This window comes from Lissotriton helveticus, chromosome 3_1 (assembly GCF_964261635.1).
Source record: "Lissotriton helveticus chromosome 3_1, aLisHel1.1, whole genome shotgun sequence".
NCBI lineage: Eukaryota > Metazoa > Chordata > Amphibia > Caudata > Salamandridae > Lissotriton > Lissotriton helveticus.
In genome coordinates, this window is record NC_136061.1 from 345,395,038 (window position 1) to 345,420,710 (window position 25,673).

Here is a 25,673-nt window from a genome sequence, read left to right on the forward strand (position 1 = left end):
AGAAAACTAGAGAACTAAAAACGAAGGTTTTGCTACAGCAAACCTATCCGCCGCGTGGTGGTGGTAATCAAAATAATAATGGTCAGAATTACTACCAAAATACTTTTCAGCAGCCTCAACAGTATCAGAGAAACTCGCAAAGAACCGAGTATACTCAACCCCGTGTATCTGTAGGCCCCAACCAGTGTTTATATTGCAAACAAGAGGGTCATTTCAAGTATAATTGTCCTATTCTATTACAACGTGCGAATGGAGTTTCTGGTGTTAGAGGTCGTGGCAGTCAGCAAGCACCTAGAGGTAGAGGGCGTAGAAACGCCCCTCAGAACACACGTCCCCTTCCACCACAAAACTCTATGAACAGGTTTGATCAGCAAAATAACGTATCTGACAGGACAGCTCAATACTACGTTGATGATTATTACACAGAAGATGAGCATTGGGAAGGTAATGATTGCTAGGACAGCCATAGACAAAGAGAGGGAGTTGTTTCAGTTCCAGTAGATCAGAGTGGACCTTACGTTGAGGTGATTACATCAGGTGTGTCAGAGCCTTTTCTGTTGGATACTGGTGCTACAAAGAGTTCTATTATGCACTCCAAACTCCCTGGCGCACCTTTGTCTGGCGAAATGAACGTTTCTGTAGGTTTTTCTGGCGCCCCAGTTAGAAATCCGATTTCTGACCCTTTATCTCTTTCTGTTGGTCCTTGTGAATTTGAAGCACCCCTTATTCTGACAACAGGTTGTGGTGAAAATTTGCTAGGATTAGATTTGCTAAAAAGATTGTATGCGACTTTGTACTGTTCTCCTTCAGGAGTACAACTTACTTTAGGTAAGAAAGTAGTTTCTCCCATGTATTTGTCGAGAGATGCACTTCCAGCAGAATTGTCACTTCTCCCAGATATTCTTTGGGCCACTGGTCCTAATGATGTAGGTCTTTTAGAAATTCCACCATATGTTGTAACATTGAAAGCCAACGTCAAAATGCCACGAATTCCCCAATACAAAATATCTAATGAGGGTGAAAAAGCTTTGCTAGCGATTGTTTACGAATTGATTGAAAAGGATGTGATTGAGGAAACACGAGGCAACATTTGCAATAGTCCTGTTCTGCCTGTTTTAAAATGAACTGACCCTTCTCAGCCACCTGTGTACAGATTCGTGATTGATCTTCGAGAAGTGAATAAAATAGTCGTGCCACAATTCCCAGTTGTCCCCGACATTACCACATTATTGACTATGATTCCAGCTTCTGCTTCATGGTTTTCGGTGATTGACCTAAAGAATGCTTTCTTCAGCATCCCAATTGCTGAGGAGAGCAGGGACATTTTTTCCTTCAGTTTAGGAGGTCGAAGCTTCCGCTTTAAACGCGCTCCTCAAGGCTACTGTGAAAGCCCCTCAATATACAGTCAAGCTCTGAAAACACAGCTTGACACGATTGTTTTACCTAAAGGTGCTACTCTTGTACAATATATGGATGATTTACTCATTGCTGCAGATAATAAGAAAATTTGTAAAAAGGCCACGTTGACATTATTGCGTCATCTGTGTGATCTGCATCACAAGGTGTCACTTTCCAAGCTTCAATATTGCCGACAAGAAGTGACCTACTTAGGTCACCTCTTATCGAAGGAGGGAAGGAAACTGACCCCAGAAAGAATTCAGGCAATAGCGAAATTGAGTGTGCCAAGAACACAGAGAGAAGTGCGTGCTTTCTTGGGCATTACATCGTACTGGAGACAGTGGATTCCAAATTTTTCGTTATTGGCCAAACCCTTGGTGGCATTAACGTGTAAGAATACACCCAATCCCATTCCTTGGTCTGAAGAGTGTCAGAAAAGTTTTCTCGAATTACGCACAGCATTATGTTCGGCTCCTGTGTTAGGTACCCCCAACTACAGTAAGCCTTTCACATTGTATGTCCACGAGAAGGAGGGCTGTGCATTGTCTGTGTTGACTCAGTTATTTGGAGGTAGACAGCGGCCATGCGCCTATTTTTCGTCAACTTTGGATCTGGTAGCTAAAGCATTGCCAAGTTGTTTAAGGGCCACAGCAGCAGCAGCTGTTTCTATTCGACAGTCTGCTGGTCTAGTAATGAATAATACACTAATCGTGATGGTCCCGCATGCAGTAGACACATTGTTAAATAGGACCAAGACACAGCACTTAACTAGTGCTCGACTGTCCAGTTACGAAATGACGCTGCTAGCGAGCCATGTGCACATAAAAAGGTGCAGTACCTTAAATCTAGCCACGTTGTTACCAATTGCGGAGGAATCAGATGCTTTAGAACAGCACGATTGTTTCCTCACAACAGAGGAAGAGACAAAAGGGAGAGTGGATTTATTTGACACTCCTCTTGCTGAATGTGATGGTACATTATGGGTGGATGGTTCATGCTTTAAGCTCCCAAATGGTAACGTGACTGCAGCATATGCTGTCACAACTTTGCACACAGTTGTTGAAACTGCACGAGTACCGCATGGTTCAGCTCAAGCTGCAGAATTAGTCGCACTCACGAGAGCATGTGTATTGTCCAAAGGAATGAAAGTGAATGTCTACACCGACAGCCAGTATGCTTTTGGCGTGGCTCACAGCTTCGGACGATTGTGGAGAGAACGTGGGTTCCTGACTTCGCATGGAGCTAAGATTCAGAATGGTCAGTTGGTGAATGAGCTTCTTGAATCACTGACCTTGCCTCTGCAAATGGCGATTGTGAAATGTAGTGCTCACAAGAAGGTGACTGATGATGTAGGTCGTGGAAATGCATTTGCTGATGAAATCGCGAAAGAAACGGCAAAGAATGTGATGAGCCGAATGTATGTTGCAGGCCCTGAAAGATGGACTGGTGATGTTGGAATATGTGAAGACACGATAGAAAGTGTGAAGTCCATCCAAGCTGAGGCCACAGAGAAAGAGTTGAGCACGTGGAGAGAGAGTACAGGTAGAATGGATGCAAATGGTTGTTGGGTTGAATTGACAGAGCATCAGAGATGGTTGTTACCCGATGCATATGTGCTTGCAGTGGTTACAATGGCTCATGGAATGGCTCATATCAGCGTGAAAGGGATTTGCGAGTTGTTGGCCCCAGTGTGGAAGAATTCAGGGATTCCCAAGTGTGCGGAGAATGTTGTCAAGAATTGCATGGTATGTCTGAAGCACAATCCTGGTAGGGGAACCCCAAATCCAGCTGGTCATTTTGCACCTCCTACGTATCCGTTCGAGGTTTTGCAGCTAGATTTCATACACATGGAGAGGTGCAACAACTTAAAATACGTGCTCGTTGTTGTTTGTGCTTTCTCAAGATGGGTAGAAGCCTATCCCCTGAAAGACAATACTGCCTTGTCCACAGCAAAAGCCCTTGTGAAAGAGTACTTCCCCAGGTTTGGAATGCCTAGAATGGTCTGGTCTGACAACGGAAGTGAATTTGTGGGTCGTGTGATGAAAAGAGTGTGTGAAGGGCTAGGCATTAGGCAGAAGTTCCACGCTGCAAATCACCCCCAATCAGCTGGATTAGTAGAATGTTACAATGGCACTTTAAAACTTAAATTTGCCAAAATCCAAGCGAGCACAGGTCTTAAATGGCCTGACGCTCTACCCTTAGCACTCCTATCCACCAGAATGACTGTGCATTCGCGAGTGAAACTCAGCCCTTATGAAATTGTCTTTGGCCGGCCAGCCAACATATGGGGAGTGCCTAGGCCCACGAAGTTTAGCGAGCTACAACACCCTATTTTGCTTGATTACCTATATGAATTGACGGCTAAATTACGTGTTTTGCATCAACAGGTCCACAACACCTTGCCTCCGGTCTCTGAGACTCCAGGTCATTCCATTGTCCCTGGCTCCTGGATACTCGTGAAAAACTTTCAGAGAACAAAGAACGACCAGCCCAGGTGTATCGGGCCACATCTCGTCCTTCTTTCCACGAGGTCAGCCGTTCGAGTGGAGGGGAAGGCCAACTGGATCCACGGGATCCACTGCAAAAGAATCCCTTCACCTCCGCCACATGACCAGTGGGTCCAGAAGGGTGTCACTGACTCAGAGCTTACAACTGTGCCACGTGTCATACCTGTCAGCGATGACCGTGTAAAAGAAACTAACCCTGAATGTGAAAGCAAGAACATTTTTCAAGAGACTGTGCCACCATCAGAACGATTGAACTTTTTGGAGCTTGAACTCCTGTTTCAGGACCAGACAGTACCAGGAAAAAGACGCTACAATTTGCGACCGAGAAAAACGAACTAACAAAAGTGATTCCTTTTTATGATTTGAGACCAAGACCTATGGACAAATAAATATATCCTTTTTTTCCTCCCAAGTACTATTTTTGAAAGTGCAGCTCTCCCATTTAGGAAACATGCTTATTTTTGTTTTTCAAACCGCCATCCGGGTTCCGCTGCTAGGACCGCGGTTGATTAAAGTCTTTTTGGTGCAGCTGACGACGTTAGGTCGGTAGTTCTGGTCAGTCCAAGGGAGTTGCCCTAGACTGACGGAAGCATCCTTTAGCAGAAGCAACCTCCCACCGCGGGCAGCACTTTAGAGAGGATGGAGTTTCCTGATGTGGAGAGACCTGCCAAACCAATGAACTTTAAGCAGAGACTGTGTAACACGATGACAAAGAAAAGTTTTATAATATTGTGTATTTTTATGCTATCCAGCGTAATGATCTTTTTGATAAGTTATGTTTTATTCTCTTTCCATGTAACATTTGCGCCCACTGCATCACCCATACCTCCTCCTACTGTTTCCTCTCATTCCTTCCACCCTCTGCCTGACCACGAATCAAATAGGAGATTAGAGTTCGTTAATAACTCCTTTGTTCAGTTATTACACCAACACCAACTTGTAATGAACACAACTAACTGTTGGGTGTGCGGTCTCATGCCTCACACAACGGATAAAGGTATCCCCTATTTGGTCCTGCCATTTAGTCACAATGGTTCAGTATGGACATATAGGACAATGTTCATATATGCACGAGAAATCCAACCCCTACGTTCTGTAAAAGATAACCTCAAGACTAGCGCCCTAGTCAAAGGTATAGTTGACATGATCAAGGAAGTAACTTCTTATGAAGATACTCCGGATGATGAGATACTTGCATATGTAGGTGGGAACGTGACCGGATATGGCACTACTTTAAGTGAGAAACAGCAAGCCAAAAGATCGGCCCCTATCTGGATCGTACCCCATCAAGGTCACCTGTGTCTGCAAGGTGTTGGCAAGAATCCCAGAGCTCAGCTAGGGAAGAGTATCTGTACAGAAACGTATGTTTTTGGATCTCAGACTTCCCCTGCGTTTTTAGCCGCTAAGGGTACTTATTTCATCTGCCATGATAGAGCCGATACATGGTTGCCCCCTGACTTCTCGGGCTCATGTTTTGTTTCATTCCTGTTACCTCCCACCTACACAGCAGCGGCGGATTACCACCGGACAAGGGTAGTTAGAGGTGTCTTGAGTAAAGAAGACTCCAGGTCAAGAATTTGGGGACTTTGCAAAAGGTTTTCTGCCGTTCTGGGGATCCATGGCTAACAGTAGAAACATAAGGCAATTAACAAGGGTAGTTGAGTCCACCGTGACTGAAACTGCTGGTGCCCTTAGTAACTTGACTGCTGAGCTCCAGTCGGATCGACTTATGACCCTTCAGAACCGGGTCGCTTTAGATGTTATACTTGCAGACCGAGGTGGAGTATGCAAATTGATCCAGTCTAGTTGTTGCATTTTCATCCCAGATAATGCTCCAACCGTGTACAGGGCCATCTCCAAACTACATAAGATTTCTGAATCTATTCATGTGGATAAAGGAGATTGGTCGTTAATGGGATGGTTCTGGGAACTGATATTTGCCTGGGGATGGAAAATTCTGATGGTCATTGGGATGGTCTTAGCCATTCTTTTCCTGTTCTGTCTATGCATACAGTGTGCTCCTGCAATATGTGGCCTCTGTGTTACATCATGTGTAAGGAAGCCTGTGTCAAAAGATGAACTAAGTACTACAATGATGTTACAGCAACATCTCAATGACTTTAGGAATATAGACCTGGACTCAGACTAACATGAGGATAGATTAATTGCCTATGTAAGGGCAAAAGGAGGGATTGAGGTTCTGAAAATCTGGATTCGTATAATCATTCTGGACACGAGAATTAAAACTTCGTCGAAACATGACGAATTTGGTATCAAAAGACCGAGAATGACGAGTACATCATGTACATATATTTTCAGCATATTCGAGTGACGATTTCACCTCGAAATCGTCATTTACATTCTGAACCCTTGGCTTCCATTTATGTGTTGCCCTTTACATAGGCCTTAATCCAGCTGAATTCGATTCCACAAGGACACATACTCCTTAATCGACTTTTCCATGACCTGTACAAGTTGGAACCATTGCCCCAGGCCGAACTCGTTAAGTCAGTTCCCCTCCCAGTGGCCGAGCAAGATAGCATCTAGGCTCAACAAACCATAAAACCATTTCAGCGCGCACACCTGCCATATCTCGCTCACATCTATCTCCACTCTTTTGCTTCACTTACTTTTTGGTGGGGAGGTGCCCGTTTTTATTAGGGGTCCAGTGATATCTGATGAAATGTTGGGCCTTGCCAAATGATTTGTTGTAGGCAGCACGAAGTGAAATATGGACATGTCATCATGACTCTGCTTTCTCTTTGTACTAGAAATATGTTAACGATTTACTTTACAACCAAGAATGTTTTGCCTGAAGCCCAAAATTGTGTATAAGAAGAGAAGCCTGACTTTGTAAGGGCGAGCAGTCTCCTGAGAATATACCCGTGTTGTACTTCTAGGACACTTGTTACCTTGGTTGCAACCAATAAACCAATCTTTGACTTCACCTAGAAGACTCTGAGTTTCTGTGGTCTGGATCAGGAAGAACCCGAGGTCTCTGGGTGTGTATTCCCTGACACCGCTGGGTTACCGGTGTCTGTGCCGGTTCTTAAAAACCCAGTACCTCAGCTTGACGCAGGGCTTAAGGGCTCCTCTAGAGGAACTGCGCACTAAATGGGAGGCTGAATTGGGAATGCCTATAGAGGCAAGACCCTGGGAGATGCTGCAGGAATGAGCATGGAAATGCTCTCGAAATGCAAGATTCCAGCTCATACAATTCTATGTGTTTCATAGGGCGTACCTCACTCCTTACAAAATCAATGAGTTCTTCGGCTCCCACTCTGCCTGCCCGCGATGCAGACTGGAAATCGCAGCGTTTATGCACATGTTTTGGGATTGTCCTTTGCTTAAGGGGTACTGGGGGAGGTCCTGGCAAAGCTGACAGAGGTGACAGAAAGGGAGCTGCAGCCTACTCCAGGGGTGTGTTTATTACACTGGTTCCCCCACACTGCCCGCAGCAAAACCACCAGTAAATTCCTGGACCTGGGGTAAGTCCTAGCCAAATGGGAAATTACTAGCCATTGGAATACGGTCACAGCCCCCAGTGTGGCGCGCTGGCTGCGGGAATTTATAAAGTGGGCAGACTGCGAGGGGACACTCCGGCTCTAGCTGGCTCAGAGAACTGACAATGACAGATTGTGGGACACGGCGAAAGCCTGGGTGGCAATGGTGAACCTTCTTAAAACGTTGTCTGAGGATGATGACTGATCCCTCCAGGTATGGGGGGGTCACCCTTTCCTACATGAGAACACAACCATAGGCCTTAGGGTGAGAAGTTGGATGGGGAGATGACTAATATGGGTGCATCCTCCTAGGTGGGACATGGACCGCTACAATCGGGATTCCAACGGAATATGTGGAATAAACATTATGCAACAAGTGCGCTGTTAGGGAGAGCGACAGGGGAGGAGGGACGTGGGGTTAATGGGAGGGGGTTAGAGAAGAGGGGAATGAGTTGGGGGGGTTTAACGTTCTTTGTTATCTGCTATGGTGAATAGGTGTCGACAGTGCTTATATCATCTTAGGGTAACAGGATTCAGTCCCTCAAGGGCTAATACACAAGTCGGATGGGATATGCCTCCTCCATTTGATGAACTACTCTCCTCACGACTAAGGAGACGATGGCTGGATGCGCTAATGTGATACAGGACACAACTGATTACTGAACTGCGTGCTTATAATATGTTCTTTAATATCACATGAGTGTTGCATCTATGTGAAATAAGGAAAATGAATAAAGTTTGTTTAAAAAAAAATAGAGGTAATTCAAAAGCCATCGCCACAGCAGCAGGTAGTTACTCAACAAAGTCAGGTGCCACAACCTCCACTTCCACACAGTGTAAATCTACAGAAATACAGTGCAGAGACAGTTTTCTGCGGAGGAAAACAGTTAATAAGATCACCTAGAGTGAATGGGAGTCCTCAGTATTGGTTGAAAGAAGATGGGAGTGAGTCGGGTGACAGCTTCTGATGGTGCCTGAGAGAGGGAGAAGAGTGCGTACTTGGCGCCACTGTAGAGGTAGATCAATCTGGTCCTTTTGTGAATGGAAAGGTGAATGATGTAAATGTGACTTTCCTAGTGGACACAGGTGCTACCCGTTCTACTGTCAGATCAGTAGAAGTCCAAAATCTTCCTCTCTCTGGAGAACACATCCAAGTTGTAGGTGTAGCAAATAGGCAGATCAAAACATCCCTAACAAAACCAGTTGAAGTAGAAATTGGAAATTTTAAAGACATGCACCGATTTGTGGTGTGTGACAGTAGTCCTGTTAACCTTCTTGGTAGGGACATTCTGTGTAAAATGAACTGTGCCATTTACTGTTCACCAGATGGCATTGAGCTTCAAACCCCATATGTAGATAGCCTGTATAAAATGACCATGTCACTGATAGAATCAGAGAAAAATGGTATGTTTCCTGTGTTTGATCGAGAAAGGATACCTGTTGAATTGAAAGAGGTAGCCAAAGAACAAGTGTGGGATTTTACAGCAGAAGATATTGGATTAATGAAAAATGTAGATCCTGTGAAAGTTTCTGTAAAAGAAGGAGTGAGTTACCTAAACATCCCTCAGTACAAAATGACAGCTGAAATAGTTGAAGGATTAACCCCAGTGATAAACAAACTGATTAAACAAGGAATTTTGAGAGAGATAGAAAGTAGTCCTTGTAATTCACCTATAATGGGACCGCAAAAGCCTAACGGAACGTTCAGAATAGTGAAGGGTTTGAGAAAGGTCAATAAAATTGTTGTCCCATGTTTTCCAATTGTGCCAAACCCAGCAGTAATCCTATACCAAATTCCACATGATGCACAATGGTATACAGTTATCGATCTGTGTAATGTGTTCTTTACTGTTCCATTACATCCTGAAAGCCAGCCAATATTTGCTTTCCGGTTTGGAGACCGTATTTTGGCATGGTGCCGAATTCCTCAGGGGTATACTGAAAGTCCATCTATATTTAATCAATTGCTAAAGAAATCATTGGAGAGTTTAAACATGCCTGGAGAATCAGTTTGTGGTTCAATACATTGATGACCTGTTGGTGGCATCAAAAAGAAAAGATGCATGTGTTTTAGACACTGTTGCATTACTGAATGATTTGGCAGAAGAAGGACATAAGGTGTCTCCATCAAAATTACAGTTTTGTCAGAAAGAAGTGCAATACCTAAGTCATAAGATTGCTAAAGGATTTAGGCAAGTTACTATAGAGAGTATTAAAATGATAGAAGGAATGCAGCCTTCAAAAACACAGAGACAAGTGAGAATGTTTCTCGGAATGGTAGGTTACTGTCCTCAATGGATTAGTGGATTCTTACTAATAGCCAAACCTTTACAGAGATTGACAAAAGCAGATGTAAAAGATCCCGTAGTGCTGAATAAAGCTGAAATGGAAGCTTTTGGGCAGCTAAAAACAAGCTTACGTGAAGCACCAGCATTAGGAATGCCTGATTACGAAAAAGAATTTGAACGGTATTGCAATTAGCGAGAAAGATGCGCATTGTCAGTTCTAATTCAAAGACATGGAAAACTGAGAAAGCCAATTGCATATTTCTCAGCTGTTTTGGATCCAGTTGCAAGAGCATTGCCAGGATGTTTAAAAGCAGTAGCTGCTACAAGTGTGAGTTTGGAACAAAGTGAAGGTATAGCGATGGGATTTCCTGTAAGGGTATATGTACCTCATTCAGTGGAGATTCTCCTCACTAGGACAAAGACACAGTTCCTTACCAATAACAGGATGACAAAATATGAGATGAAAATTCTAGGTGCAGATAATGGGACGATTTTGCAATGTGTGAATGTAAATTCATCTACACTGCTACCTGATGTTATGGAAGTTGAAGTGAGAAATGAAGTTGATCAAAAATGTTTGGATGTTCTTAAATACTGTACCAAGCCAAGGCCTGACATCAAAGATGAACCATTGCCTGAATCTGATTATGTAATGTTTGTTGATGGTTCATGCTTGAGAACAGATGAAGGTGCTCTGAGTGCCGCATATGCTGTATGTACAGTGGCAGATGTCCTGGAAGCATCTTGTCTGAAAGGAATTTGTTCTGCTCAAATAGCGGAATTGATTGCTTTGATTCAAGCATGTGAACTGGGAAAGGAGATAAGGGTCACCATAGTGACTGATAGTCAGGATGGATTTGGGGTTGTCCATGATTATGGCCAACTGTGGTCCCAAAGAGATTATTTGACTTTTGCAGGATCCCCCATTAGAAATGCCGAATTTGTGAAAATGTTGATTGATGCAATTCAATTACCTGACAAAATTGCTGTTGTAAAGTGTGCAGCTCACAAGAAAGGAGATGACTATGTCACCAGAGGTAATCGGTATGTTGATTCCATTGCAAAATACTGTGCTAAAAATCTTGCATCTATAAATCGGGACAGAAGAGCTGAACATGTTTCAAGTCCTTTAATGCTAACCACAGTAGTTGAGACTTGGCAGGAAGTGAAGCAAATGCAGGAAGAAGCTAGTGAGGAAGAGAAAGACATCTGGATGTAGACAGAGAGAAGAGGATGAAATTTGGGTTTATAAAGATGAAAGACCAGTAATGCCTGATAACATGATTTCAAACATGGCCCGAATGTACCATGGTCAAGCTCATATTGGAAGGGACGCAATGATTAGGATGTTCAGAGAGACATGGTTTAATCCTAAGTTTAGGATGATTGCTAAAAACCTATGTCAGAGATGTCTTGTGTGTTCAACAATTGAATCCAAGAAGAAAAACAGTTGTGAGTCTGGGAACCATAGAACAGGAGGGAGGTCCATTCACACGAATGCAGTTGGACTTTATTTTGCTACCACCCTGTAACCGACTTCGATATGTACTTGTAGTTATTTGCTTGTTTTCTCGGTGGGTGGAGGCTTTTCCTACAAGGAGAAACGATGGAGTGACTGTTGCAAAACTGTTGTTGCGTGAAATTATACCACGCTATGGTTTCCCAGTAACTATTGAGACAGATCGTGGAACACATTTTCACAACGAGCTATTGCAGGTGATTTGTGAAGCACTGGACATTCGTCAGAAATTGCATTGTGCTTACAGGCCAGAGGCTTCTGGGGTAGTTGAGCAAGTGAATGGAACAATTAAAAACTGAATTGCAAAAATGTGATTGGCCACTGGACTGAAATGGCCTGATGCTTTGCCACTTGTTCTGATGACCTTAAGGAGCATACCTGATAAAAAGACAGGACTAAGTCCACATGAGATTCTGATGGGAAGAGTGACGAGACAAGCATTTGTGCCAGTTGATAAACTGTTAACTATTAATGATGATATCATACTGGATAACTGCAAAAATGTGTCTGACGTGGTAACTTCTGTGTTCCATGAGGTGGGAACTGAGGCAAACACAATAGAAAAACATCCAGCTCATGATCTAGTCCCTGGAGATTGGGTTCGGATAAAAGTACACAGGAGAAGAAACGGCTTAGTGCCTCACTGGCAGAAACCCAGACAAGTCATTCTGGTTAGCACGACTGCAGTTAAATGTGCTGGAGTAAAGAGATGGGTACACGCCTGTCATACCATTCGTGTGGCTGAACCTGAAAATCCACAAGACGAAGGTGAAAGCACAACTGATTTAGATTCTGAAAGTGAACCAGAAAAAGATCCAGATACTGAAGCTCGACCTGTTCGTCGACATCTGGAGATATCAGATGCTAGTTCTGCATCTGAAGAAGAAAGTGAAGCTGTTGAAGTACCAAATTTTGAAGATCGACCTGAAAGTCGAGATTTGGTAAGAGTTGATACCAATAAGGACACTGAGCAAAGTGAAGATAAAACTGGTAATCAGGAAATTACTGAAGGACAGTCTGAAAGCTCTGAAAGCAGGAACCAAAATCTTGAAACTGGTGAAAAGGAAATAACTCATGATGAGGATAAGCTTCCAAGTACCAGTTATATAGAAGTTCCTAACAGAGTGAAAATACTGACCAAAGAGAAAACAAGTTCATTGAAAAATAACAGACGTCATAAAGTTCACCATAAATGAAACTGTAGAGAGATCTGAAACTGAAACTGATGACAGTGATGATGAAACTCAATTAAGAAAAAGTTCAAGAAAAAGAGCTTGGAGGGTGGAACGTAACTGTCGAACCTGAAACAAAAACAGCTCGCAAAGGAAATAATTTGCCTAAAGGAGTTGATGGACTGAAATTTAAACTGGACAATAAAGCAAAAGTACAAGAAGTTCAAGTCAATGAAATAACCAGTCAAAAGGAGTTGTTGGGAAAGAAAATAGAGATTGTGCAAAGGCCAAAGAGAGTGAGAAGACCAAATCAGAAATACAAGTCACCTGAGTGGACTTACATGGTCTTGCCTCCAATAAGCGAAGTAAATATGAGCCAAGAAAATCTGAATTGCCAAAGTGAAGAAAAAGAAAGTGAGTAAACTGTGACTCTAACAAAGAAAAGAGATACTTAAAACTGGGAAACTGTGGAAGAGAAAAGCATAAAGAGACAAGATTTGAAATCTTGGTAGAAAGGACACTTTAAGTGCAAAGTAAGGATTTAATGAGACAATATTGAGGTGAAAAAGATTGTGAAAACCGTCGTGTAAAAAAAAAAAGACTACTAATGATTTAACTAAATCGAAATGTATCATTTTCAGAAAATAATGTAGAATTCTTTATTTATTTATTTAGATTTATATAGCGCCTTATCACCCAGAGGTCTCTAAGCGCTTGTCCAGAAGTACCTACTGAATATTCACAGGGCCGGAGCACATTAGGACGAGCCCCAATCCTCCTGGAAGAGCACAGTTTTGAGCATCTTCCTGAAAGGCAGGAGGCTTGGTTCTTTGCGCAGGTGTATTGGCAGGTTGTTCCAGGCCACTGGGATCGCATTGGAGAAAGCACGCCCTCCCATAGTTAATAGTCTGAAACGGGGCGGACCAGCAGGTTAGCGTCTGTTGGGCGGAGTGCCCTACTGGGGACATATGAAACCAAACGCGCTTTGATATATCTTGGCGCATTTCCATATAGGGTTTTATGTGTAATACAAAGGCCCTTAAACATTATTCTTTGCCTGATTGGCAGCCAGTGGAGCTTGTACAATAAAGGTGTAACGTGTGTCCGCCTTGGTATTTTAAGAACCAGTCTGGCTGCATCATTCATGACTGTTTGTAGCCTAGTCAGCTGTTGTTGGGGAAGGCCAGCATACAGCGAGTTACCATAATCTAAGCGCGACAAGATCATGGCTGATGCTGCGCGTCTAAAGGTTGCAGGGGTCAAAAGTTGAGAAATTCTCCGGAGTTGTCTCAAAAGGCCTACACAGGTTCCGACGACTGAAGATACTTTTGTTTTATCATGGTCAGTTTGCCATCTATGTGGATGCCCAGACTTTTCACGGCTACTGCTGGTTCTGGAAAAGGTCCTAATTCCTTCGGCCAGAACAGATCATTCCATGGGCTGCCAGAGATGGTAATCGGCAGCACCTCTGTTTTATCTGGATTTATCTTTAAGGAATTGACGGACATCCAGTTCACCGTGTATTTCAGGATGTTTTGCAATCTTGCATGTGCCAAAGGTGAATCTTCAATTTGAATGACAATCTGGGTGTCATCTGCATAATTATAGATTTGGCATTTCATCTGATTTAATACCGAAATCAATGGTTGCAGATACACGTTAAAAAGGAGGGGTGAGAGTGCCGAGCCTTGAGGAACTCCATACGAAATACAAGCTGACAATGACACCAGGTCTGCTAGTTGTACTCTCTAGGATCGATTTTGAAGAAAAGAGGTTAACCAGGCGTGCGCAGTTCCCTGGATGCCGAAGTCCCCCAACCGCGACAGCAGTTGACCATGATTAACCGTGTCAAATGCCGCGGAGAGGTCTAACAGCACCAGGGCGTCCGGGATCTTTTTATCTGCTCTACATCTCAGATCATCGAGTATGGACAGCATCACCAACTCAATACTATGATGAGCCCTAAAACCCGCCTGATTCAGTTCTAACAGCCCGTTATTTTCAAGATGGCCAGAAAGATGTGTGAGAACATGTTGTTCCAGAATTTTTGCTAAGAACGGCAGCTGGGCCTAAAATTGTTCAGGTTCTTAGCATCTGCACCCGGCTTCTTCAATAGTGGAATCGAGCGTGCCTCCTTAAAGTTGGAAATGGGGGCAGGTCCTGTTACCAAGGAGCTATTGAGGAGGGAAGGGACATCGTCCTCTATTCCTGGCAGTGCTAGCTTGAATATCCTGGGGGGGGCATGGATCCGCCAGTGACCCAGACTTTACTCGCCCCGTTAGGCTCGCCAGTAGTTCCTTTATGATCGGGGGTAGTGTACTCAAGGGCTGGGTAATCAGCGGAACTGTCGGAGTAAAGTCCAGTCTTGGGGTATGAGAGATTTCTATTAGGAGATCCGATATTTTATTAGAGAAGAAAGCCTGAAATTTTTGACAATCGTCCTGTGTGAACAAAGGGCTCTGCTCTTTGTTTTTCCTTAGTTCTGTCAGGACTTTGAAGATTTCCTTCTGGGGGTCTCTTGCCGCCGCAATTCTATCCTCATAAAATTCCGCTTTCCTAGACATGATTGCCTGTTTATAAAGAGCAAATTCCTGCACATACAAAGCCCGTGCACTGGGTTCATACTCTCTACGCCAGGCTCTCTCTGTTTTACGCAAGTCTCGCTTCCTTATCCTAAGTGTATCATTGAACCATGGAGCCCCTATTCCCTTATCCACGATTTTCACCCTCCGTGCCGGTGCAGTGACTTCAGTAGCTCTCTCAAGTCTTGTTGCCAAATTGTGACAGATAGCCTCTAGATTGTCCTCAGGCTGCTTAGGAGAGGGCGAGGTTCTCAAATTAGCTATCAAATCCCCCGCTCCAATCTTGTTCCAGCTCCTTAGGACTTTCCACCTCGAGACTGGCTTTCCCCCTTGCCCTGGAACAGCAAGCTGACCCTGCAATAGATGGTGGTCTGACCATGAGCAAGGTGAGAAAGCAATTGGGCTCAGCTCTGGGGCAGTCATCCAAATTAGGTCTAAGGTATGGCCTTTCTCGTGTGTCGGGCCCACTGCCTGTTGAACAAGACCAAGTGAGGTCAATGCCTCCTCTAGCTGGTTTGCCTGGCAGTCTTTAGGAGATTTCTCCCAATGCCAGTTGAAATCTCCCATTACCATCAGTCTTTTATAACGTGACCGGAGGTCGTGGACTAATTCCAGGAAGGAGTCAGTGAAACCTGGTGAGGTACGTGGGGGCCGGTAGACTAGAAGTATTACCAGACATTCAGTGGCAGCATGGAATTTAACCCCTAGAACATCAGCACCCTCCAGACTCTCTGCACAGATCCTTTCTGCTTTAATGTGGCTGTTGTATAGGAAAGCAAGTCTCCCCCCTTTCATGGTGCCTGGTCGATTTTTATGAATGGCTACAAAATTTGATGGTAAAGATGCCACCAGGTCAGGAGTAGAGGATTCTTCAAGCCATGTTTCAGTGACTCCCAGGATGTCCAATTCCCCTTTCTGCAGTAGCGAAAAAATCTCCAGATTATGTTTTTGCAGAGAGCGCGTGTTAAGTAATGCAAAATTATGCCTCTCTGCTGGGGACCTTCTAGTAGGCCCACATTTTGGGGCAGTACAAGAAGGGTTAAGCAACCCTTCCCGCCGTAAGTCCGTGATAGTCCGATGGCTGAGCTGTAGTTCACCATGATTTAAAGCCATGAGCACTGACCTAGAGTAAGAGATGTAAGGGCCAGGGGTTGTGGCCCCTGGTCCTGGCTGGTCGCGGACGGGCGCAGACGGGCTTGCCTCTGGCGCCACTCTGGTGCGCCATTGGCGCGCCCGCTGCGCGCTTGCATTGTCTGACTTAAATAGTTATCAAGCGTGGCCGCCTCGCCACTAGAGCGCTCCCAAAATGGTGCCCGCAAATGGCAATTCCTTCCCCTAAGATGGCGCTAAAATCGGGTGAGATGAGCTAAAGATCCCGCTCAAGCAGCAGGTGAGTAAAGTATTTTTAAAATGCAAGTAAGCGTATGGTGACAATCAACATAAGCACAGCAAATGTTTAAATCAATTTTCAGCTGCAATATCGATGGTGATAGCGCGCGTTTCCAATTAGCCCCAAAAGCAGTGGTAACTTGTCCTAGACCCGGCACGCCTGCAATGCCCGGCTTAAATAGTTATCAAGCGTGGCCGCCTCGCCACTAGTAGAGCACTCCCAAAATGGCACCCGCAAATGGCAATTCCTTCCCCTAAGATGGCGCTAAAATCGGGTGAGATGAGCTAAAGATCCCGCTCAAGCAGCAGGTGAGTAAAGTATTTTTAAAATGCAAGTAAGCGTAAGGTGACAATCAACCAAAGCACAGAAAATATTTAAAATCAATTTTCAGCTGTAATATCGATGTTGATTGCGCTCGTTTCCAATTATCCCCAAAAGCAGTGGTACCTTCTCCTAGACCCGGCACGCCTGCAATGTCCGGCTTAAATAGTTATCAAGCGTAGCCGTCTCGCCACTAGAACGCTCCCAAAATGGCGCCCGCAAATGGCAATTCCTTCCCCTAAGATGGCGCTAAAATCGGGTGAGATGAGCTAAAGATCCCGCTCAAGCAGCAGGTGAGTAAAGTATTTTTAAAATGCAAGTAAGCATATGGTGACAATCAACATAAGCACAGAAAATGTTTTAAATCAATTTGGTTAATATGTACTGGATTATTAATGTGGTGTATATGTACTGGATTATTAATGTTGGTATGGTTAATTTTAGCTATTATTATTCCTTTTAGACCAAATTTTGAAAAAATGAGAGTATGAAAGAAAAGAATAATGAATCAAAAGATGAAAAATTGCATGTGTATAGGCCTGAAATTCATCAAGATAACTGTCAGTGATTTCTATCGAAATACATTTTCGAGGTTATTATCTGAGTATGTGAAAACTATGGATGCCAGTGCTTGCTACGTCTGTGTGAAATTGCCAGCTTCAGTATCAGAGGGTGTGACCTATCACCATCTTCCATTAACGTATGGAGTTACATGTAGTGTATTAACAAGTTTATTTTATAGAACAGGGAAATTAGAGTATTATTATTTGAATTCAGATGATGTTTTTGCAAAACTGAAAATTGTAGCTGAGTTGAATCAAATTAAGCCTGCAAAACACAAGACTTGAGCCATGATGATGCGTTTAAAAATAATTTGACTTGAAAAAGGAGAAATGAGGAAAAAGCTTTTCTAGATATGGTTGAAGAGAGAAGAAGTCAGTATAAAAGGAGGGAAAAAGTGAAACAAACTAAATCTACAATGTGGACATTTGAGGATGATAATATTGAAGGACATAAAGTGAATGTGGCTATAAATATAGATACCAAAATAAACAGATACTGTTTAAGAATGGCACACTGTTCACTTGCCCCGTAGGTGCTATTAATCTACATAAATCATATAAATCTTATCTGAAACCAAGTTCACTAAATAGTGCTCTCCATGTAAAAAACAATTTCTTCCAACACAATTCAAAACACATTAATCCACTCTGGAGACATGTTGTAATTCTTCTTTTAATCTTCTTTCTTTACAATTCAATTCCTTGAGGTGGACGCATTACATCATGTATCCACTCCTTGACAGCAAATCTATGTGGTTTCCCAATGGATTTCGGTATTTAATACCTTCATCAGGGGAATTCTACAATAAAACAACAGAAACTAGTCATATATCCATCAAACAATTCAATGGGAAATTCGATAGACCACCACTATAATTCTGAATGATTGGTTGTCATGCTCATTAAAAAATGAATCAAATGGTAACTGGGTGCTTAAAATCATGCTTCCGCAACCACGAACCAAAATACTGTGTGCTAGACATCGTGCTACCTTAACCCTGAACTGAAAAACACCCTATGTGACTTGCACTAACCTGTTTGTTGCTGTCTGCCTGTAAAAACATCAAACTAATGTAACTGTCCGTGCATCACTTTCTACCCGTTATTAATTGACAGTGAAATCGTGTAAATGGTACCTTTGTTTCACTTCAACATCTCTTCAAAGTGAATGCCCGTGTAACTATTACGAGCTCAAAAAGCTTGATGCTTCAATGCTGCATCAGACAAAAAAGAAACTCTAATGACATCAGTCCCTCGACCTCCTCGTTGTCTCATGTGCCCGCTAAATTACTGAACTCTTACCTTACTGCCGCTTTGTGGCCGTGACCCGCTATCTGATTTCGATTAGGTACTCTGACACCATACGAATGCCACCGTGTTCTACTTCAATCTAACGCTGGAAATACACACGCGTCTGACGTCATAAAACTAAACATTGAAGAAAGACCATGATCCCTTCTTAAAACAACGCTCCGCCATCTTAGCCTAGTTTATAACCTGATTGTGTTACTGTGATCGTCAGTAATGTGAACGTGCCTTACCCCTCAATATCAATATGTAAATGGAAACTAATTATTAAAGCGGTACTCGTGTATGAGTCCTAGTGCCCATGATATGCTGCTGTGATGTTAAAGTACATAAACTTAATGTGCTGTGCGCTGTACACCCGAACCTGTTTGATTCATATTCCAACTGGCCACCAACTATTTCCGGTTTGTCATACACTGCATAAATACATTATAACAAGATACAAAAATATTTTATAGAAAACATAACATTTCCAATTTGTCATTAAGCCCACAGGGTTCTAACGTATTCAAGTAATGAATCCAAAATGTTTCTCTTTGAGACCATTGACGGTTGACATCAGCATGTAACAATTCATCTAGTTTGTCTAACACAGTAAAACGTAAATGTGGAATAGAGTGTTGCCTGTCTTTCCAGTGAACTGCCAAATTTGATTTAGGATTATTGTTTCTTATCAAACTCTTATGTTCAGTAACCCGAATTTTTACTTTCCTTGTGGTTTTGCACAAGGAAAGTAAAAATTTGGGTTACTGAACATAAGATTTTAATAAGAAACAATAATCCTAAATTAAATTTGGCAGTTCACTGGAAAGACAGGCAACACTCTATTCCACAATTACGTTTTACTGTGTTAGAGAAACTAGATGAATCGTTACATGCTGATGTCAACCGTCAATTATCTCAAAGAGAAACATTTTGGATTTGTTACTTGAATTAAGGGTTAAGGTAGCACGATGTCTAGCACACAGTATTTTGGTTCGTGGTTGCGGAAGCATGATTTTAAGCACCCAGTTACCATTTGATTCATTTTTTAACGAGCATGACAACCAATCATTCAGAATTCTAGTGGTGGTGAAGTGTAAAGAAAGAAGAATAAAAGAAGAATTACAACATGTCTCCAGAGTGGATTAATGTGTTTTGAATTGTGTTGGAAGAAATTGTTTTTTACATGGAGAGCACTATTTAACTTGGTTTCAGATAAAAGATTTATATGATTTATGTAGATTAAAAGCACCTACGGGGCAAGTGAACAGTGCGCCATTCTTAAACAGTATCTGTTTATTTTGGTAGCTTTTGGACTGACTAGAGCCAGTCAGATTGAATGGCAGCACCTTTATGATGAATGATCAATTCAATAAAGATATTTAAATTTGATAAATTGAGGGTGTGCATGGCATCATACACAATACATTTATAAATATAGATACACCATTATTAGGGAAATTGTGTATTCGAAGAGATAACACTGTGTATGATAATTATTTTGTGGGAGCAAGTCAATGTGAAGATACATATATTATAAAAGGGGGTTGGGGATTTAAAGGTGGTAATGACCCAGTCTTTCCTGGGATCTATTTTCTATGTGGGAACAAAGCTTATTATAGATTGCCTGATCACTGGTACGGGTCCTGGTATATAGGTCTGGGCTTTCCTAAAATGTTCCATGTAGATAGAGGTACTAATGGAATTCATGAGATAGGTAAACCTTTAAGTCGTAGAAGAAGAGAAAGTGTGATAGAAATAATAGGCGATGTTTTTAGAGCACTGATACCAGCAGTGGATATATCCTTTAATGCAAACAGAATTCGGAAATTGTCAACGCTAATAGATCGTTTGTCAACAGACACAGCTGGAGGATTTTTAATGGTAAATACTGAAATGGTTGCTATGAGAGCTATGGTGATGCAAAATCGACTTGCTCTTGACATAATTTTGGCAAAAGAAGGAGGAGTTTGTGGAATTTTAAAGGTACAACATTGCTGTACCTACATTCCAGGCAAAAGTCAAAACATTGAAAGCTATATTACAAATCTTACAGAGTTGCATAAGGAAGTTGTACCACTGGAAGTTGATGGTGTTCTTGAGAAACTTGATAGAAGTTTTTCAGCAGTTACAAATTGGTTTTATGAAATAGGTAGATCTATTATAGGGAAGGTACTAATTCCAGTAACAATAATAATAGTAGTAATTTTAATTTTAATTTGAAGATTAGGTTGTAAACTCAGAAAGAGACTGGCGTCTTACGAGGGACGGGGGAGATTATCAAATACTTCCTCTTTTTGATCGGTATAGTTGGTGGCTTATTACGGCCTTTTTTGAACATCGTGCTTTTCTCTCAGCACAATTGGATTGCTGACATACTTTCTTGCAGGGATTACGGTGTATCTTATGTACATAATTGAGCCATAGGACAATTAACCGAAGGTCGATATTTGGAGTGACCAAGTATACAAAGTGGACTCATACTTATTTGGAGCAATCATTATTGTTATGGTCTATTTACACCTATTTGACTCGTGTTTTGCCACTTTTGAACAAACGCAATTGATTTATCCATTACACCTTTTGCCCTGACGAAGTTCCTCAAGTAGGAACGAAACACGTTGGCTGTTCTGTGTACTTTTTAACCATGAAGAATAATAAAAGAAATTTCACAATTACTTCATGCTCTAATCTGTAACTATATACCTGGTGCTGCCTCCACGCTGTTTGAAGTCTTTGTCTGGAAATCCAGTGGGATCAAAACACAGCAGGCCTTTTGCACAGAACTTAAGACAATTTTGGGACTCTAAGATTGAGGTGCTCAACCTGTAGTCAGCTGTTGTTGGAATTTTCAGAAGGAGAAGGAGCGTCAAAAGGTCTATAAAGAAAGTAATTGAACAGAAACAAGAAAGAGAACGTGAAAAAGGTGATATTGAGATGGAAGAGTTCAAAGAGAAACTTTATCAAGACAGAAAGAAATTAGAAGAAACTAGGGTATAACTCATACTAATTGAAACAATTTGAAACATATCGAGATAAAATTTGCAAAATTTTGTGAGTTATTTGGTGATAAATCACCAAAGAAGGGAGTTGATGGAGCGAGGTTGCAAACAAAATTTTTTGTATAACACTCGTAAAGTTACTTCCCCATAACATTAACATGAATTAATCTTGTGGTTTTTAAATTAACCAACATAGAACAGAATGCACACACACAAACACACGTGTGATACTAATTTGCTTATGTTGTGAACTATAATCTACTAATTAAGTGAAGTTATTATATTAATTTGTGCGCATTTGTCATAAACTAACCAAAATTTGCATGAATAAGCTTTTTGTCTGTTTAATGGTGGCATAAATAATGGAGAATGGTGAGTAAACCATGCTTCTGTGTAGCTGAACTGGCTAGGTAATAACTAATTGGGTTACCTTAGAATGGGGGGAGGTAAACAGAAGGGCTATATTTCGAATATTAACGTTTAATTGTGTTTGTTTCTATAATAGTTCCCATTGTGGCCTATGCGGCCTACATTAAAATGGAAGCTGTCTGCGACTCCGAGTTTGCGATGGTGTACGCATGCGTGACTGAACTCGAGAAGAGCACGAGCAGCCTGTGCCTGAGCAGTATGGGTCAAGGACAGTGTGGCCTGGTCATCCGAATTGTTGCCAACAAATTTGAATGTCTGCATCGTGGGCCTGGGAAAATCTTCACAAATTACGACTTAAAGGACACAAGCGGAAGAGACTGCTAAGAGACAATAGCGACTTTATTTTTTCAATCATAACGATGACTTTGCGGAAATACGAACAATAAGGTGATGAGGTTATGCTCATCCACCCCTCAACTTGTCCAATCAGAACAGTCAAAGACCCCAAAAGGTACAACTTTTAGAAAGATAAATTAGGGAAAAAGGGTATAAAAGAGGACGTTTGGAAGTAAGAAAAAAAGCTTGCTTTTCGATTTTATCTTTGCACCCCGACATGCTGCCAGACTGCTGAATCTCTCTATGGCCCAAGGACTTTGACATTTTTCTGAACTTTAACTTTTTGAATGAGTGCGGAGTCATTATGGGAGGTTAACACCAAGAGAGAATAGAGAGGTGGTCTTTGGGAACTATTCTGTCATGCTGATGTCCGTGTCCTGAGATCTTGGTAATATGAATTTCTGCTTATATTTCTGAACTGCTATGCTAATTAATATAAATTTTTGAATTTAACCTTTTTCCTTCTTTAAGTTTTTGATATTTAAATGACTATTAAATTAGAGTGAATGAAAGAAAGGTTATGCTAGGAGATTTAATTTCTAAAATAAAAATTAAATGAATGGAGAATTAAGCTGGTCTTGTTGTCCATTAGATTACTTTTACTAGCAGATCCATTGACAAATAATGGTGGTGTGTTTAAAAGTTTTCTTGAAAACAAAACCATGGTAATAGAGATAAACTGCAGATGTATATAATGTGTACAAAATTTTAGTATTAATTTAAACACTCTGCTATAATCCAGCAGCTCTCCTTCTGGTTTTCACCGAATCCTTAGAGCAGGGTGATTGTGTGTATAAATTACTCGCAGTGTTATAGGCCCCACTGATGAGTAGTGTGTGAATAGTTCTCTGGGGATAAGGTGATGGATTGTAGGAAATGTCTGGAGCTGAGCTGCATCACCTCCATAGGATCTGGGGTCGTACTTCTGCCACAGGCCTTTCTGTCCCTCTTTGTAGGTCTCTCTATGGTCAGCGTCCATGGGATCTGGAGTCATACGTCTGCCACAAGCCCTCAGTTCCCTCTTTGTAGGATTCTTTGTGTTAGGCCTCCATGGGATCTGGGGTCATACGTATGCCACAGGCCTTCTGGCCCTCTTTGAAGCCCTCTCTATGGTTGGCATCCATGGGATCTGGAGTCATACATCTGCCACAGGCCCTTCTGTCCCTCTTTACAGGACATTTTATGGTAGGCCTCCATAGAATCTGGGGTCATACTCCCGCCACAGGCCCTTCTGTCCCTCTTTGTAGGCCTCTCTATGGTAGGCCTCCATGGGATCTGAGGTCATACTTCTGCCACAGGCCCTCTGTCCCCCTTTATAGGACTCTCTGTGGTAGGCCTCCATGGGATATGAGGTCATACATCTGCCACAGGCCCTCTCGGCCTCTTTGTAGGCCTCTCTATGGTCGACCGCAATGGGATCTGGAGTCATACGTCTGCCACAGGCCCTTCTGTCCCTCTTTATAGGACACTCTAAAGTAGGCCTCCATAGGATCTGAGGTCTTACTTCTGCCCCAGTCCCTTCTGTCCCCCTTTGTACGCCTCTCTATGGTAGGCATCCATAGGATTTTGGGTCGTACTTCTACTACAGGTCCTTCTGTCCCTGTTTGTAGGCCTCTCTATGGTAGGCCTCCATGGGATCTGGAGTCGTACTTCTGCCACAAGCCCTCTGTCCCTCTCGTAGGACTCTCTATGGTAAGCCTCGGGATCTGGGTCGTACTTCTGCCCAGGCCCTTCAGTCCCTCTTTGTAGGACTCTCTGTGTTAGGCCTCCATGGGATCTGGAGTTATACATCTGCCACAGGCTCATCTGTCCCTCTTTATAGGACACTCTATGGTAGGCCTCCATAGGATCTGGGGTCATACGTCTGCCACAGGCTCTCTGTGCCTCTTTGTAGGACTCTCTGTGGCAGGCCTCAATGGGATCTGGGTTCGTACTTCTGCCCCAGGCCCTTCTGTCTCTCTTTGTAGGCCTCACTGTTGTAAGCCTCCATAGGATCTGGGGTCGTACTTCTGCTACAGGCCCTTCTGTCCCTCTTTGTAGGCGTCTCTATGGTCAGCGTCCATGGGATCTGGAGTCATAAGTCTGCCACAAGCCCTCTGTCCCTCTTTGCAGGACTCTCTGTGGTAGGCCTCCATGGCATCTGGGGTCATACGTATGCCACAGGCCTTCTGGCCCTCTTTGAAGCCCTCTCTATGGTTTACTCCATGGGATCTGGAGTCATACATCTGCCACAGGCCCTTCTGTCCCTCTTTCTTTACAGGCCTCTCTATGGTAGGCCTCAATAGGATCTGGGGTCATACTCCTGCCACAGGCCCTTCTGTCCCTCTTAGTAGGCCTCTCTGTGGTAGGCCTCCATGGGATCTGAGGTCATACGTCTGCCACAAGCCCCCTCTGCCTCTTTGTAGACCTCTCTATGGTCGCCCCCATGGGATCTGGAGTCATACGTCTGCCACAAGCCCTTCTGTCCCTCTTTATAGAACACTCTATGGTAGGCCTTCATAGGATCTGGGGTCCTACTTCTGCCTCAGGCCCTTCTGTCCCCCTTTGTACGCCTCTCTCTGGTAGGGATCCATAGGATCTTGGGTCGTCCTTTTGCTACAGGCTCTTCTGTCCCTCTTTCTAGGCCTCTCTATGGTAGGCCTCCATGGGATCTGGGTCGTCCTTCTGCCCCAGGCCCTTCTCTCCCTCTTTGTAGGCCTCTCTATGGTAGGCCTCCATGGGATCTGGGTCGTCCTTCTGCCCCAGGCCCTTCTCTCCCTCTTTGTAGGACTCTCTATGGTAGGCCTCCATAGGATCGGAGGTCATACTTCTGCCTCGGGCCCTTCTGTACCAGGTACCTTTCCATTTCATGGCGATTATTTCTTTGTCAAGGAGCAGAGTGAAGCCGAGGAAGTGACTCGGAACCTTATTCTTTTTTGGGTGTTTTATAGATGAGTAAAGCACAAGTGCCCCAATGATATGATTATTCCGGCGAGGGGTGGCAGTGTGTTCAGGTGCTTGGACCAGTCAAGAGGGGGGGCTGACCACAGCATGTGTCAGAAATCAGCAGTATCGACAGAGCAGTGTGGCCAGGAGGCATTTGCGTTGGGGAAGTGTTTGTGTTTTTTTTCTGTGGCGGATCGGTAGGCCCTATACATGAGATATGCATGATATTAAATTGTATGCATTTGAACTTTGCATTGCGAGAGATGTGTGGGTATGCAAAATACAAGGGCTATTCCTCGTCATGTCTCTGCTTCAGTTTCCATTTGCCTCACAGGGACTGCAGCGAGGTGTGTGTGACTTTGAATGGCTCTATACAGCCACCTAATCTATCTATGGCCCTGACCCATAATACATAGTGATTGGACTAAAGAGTGCGGCTCTCCATTTG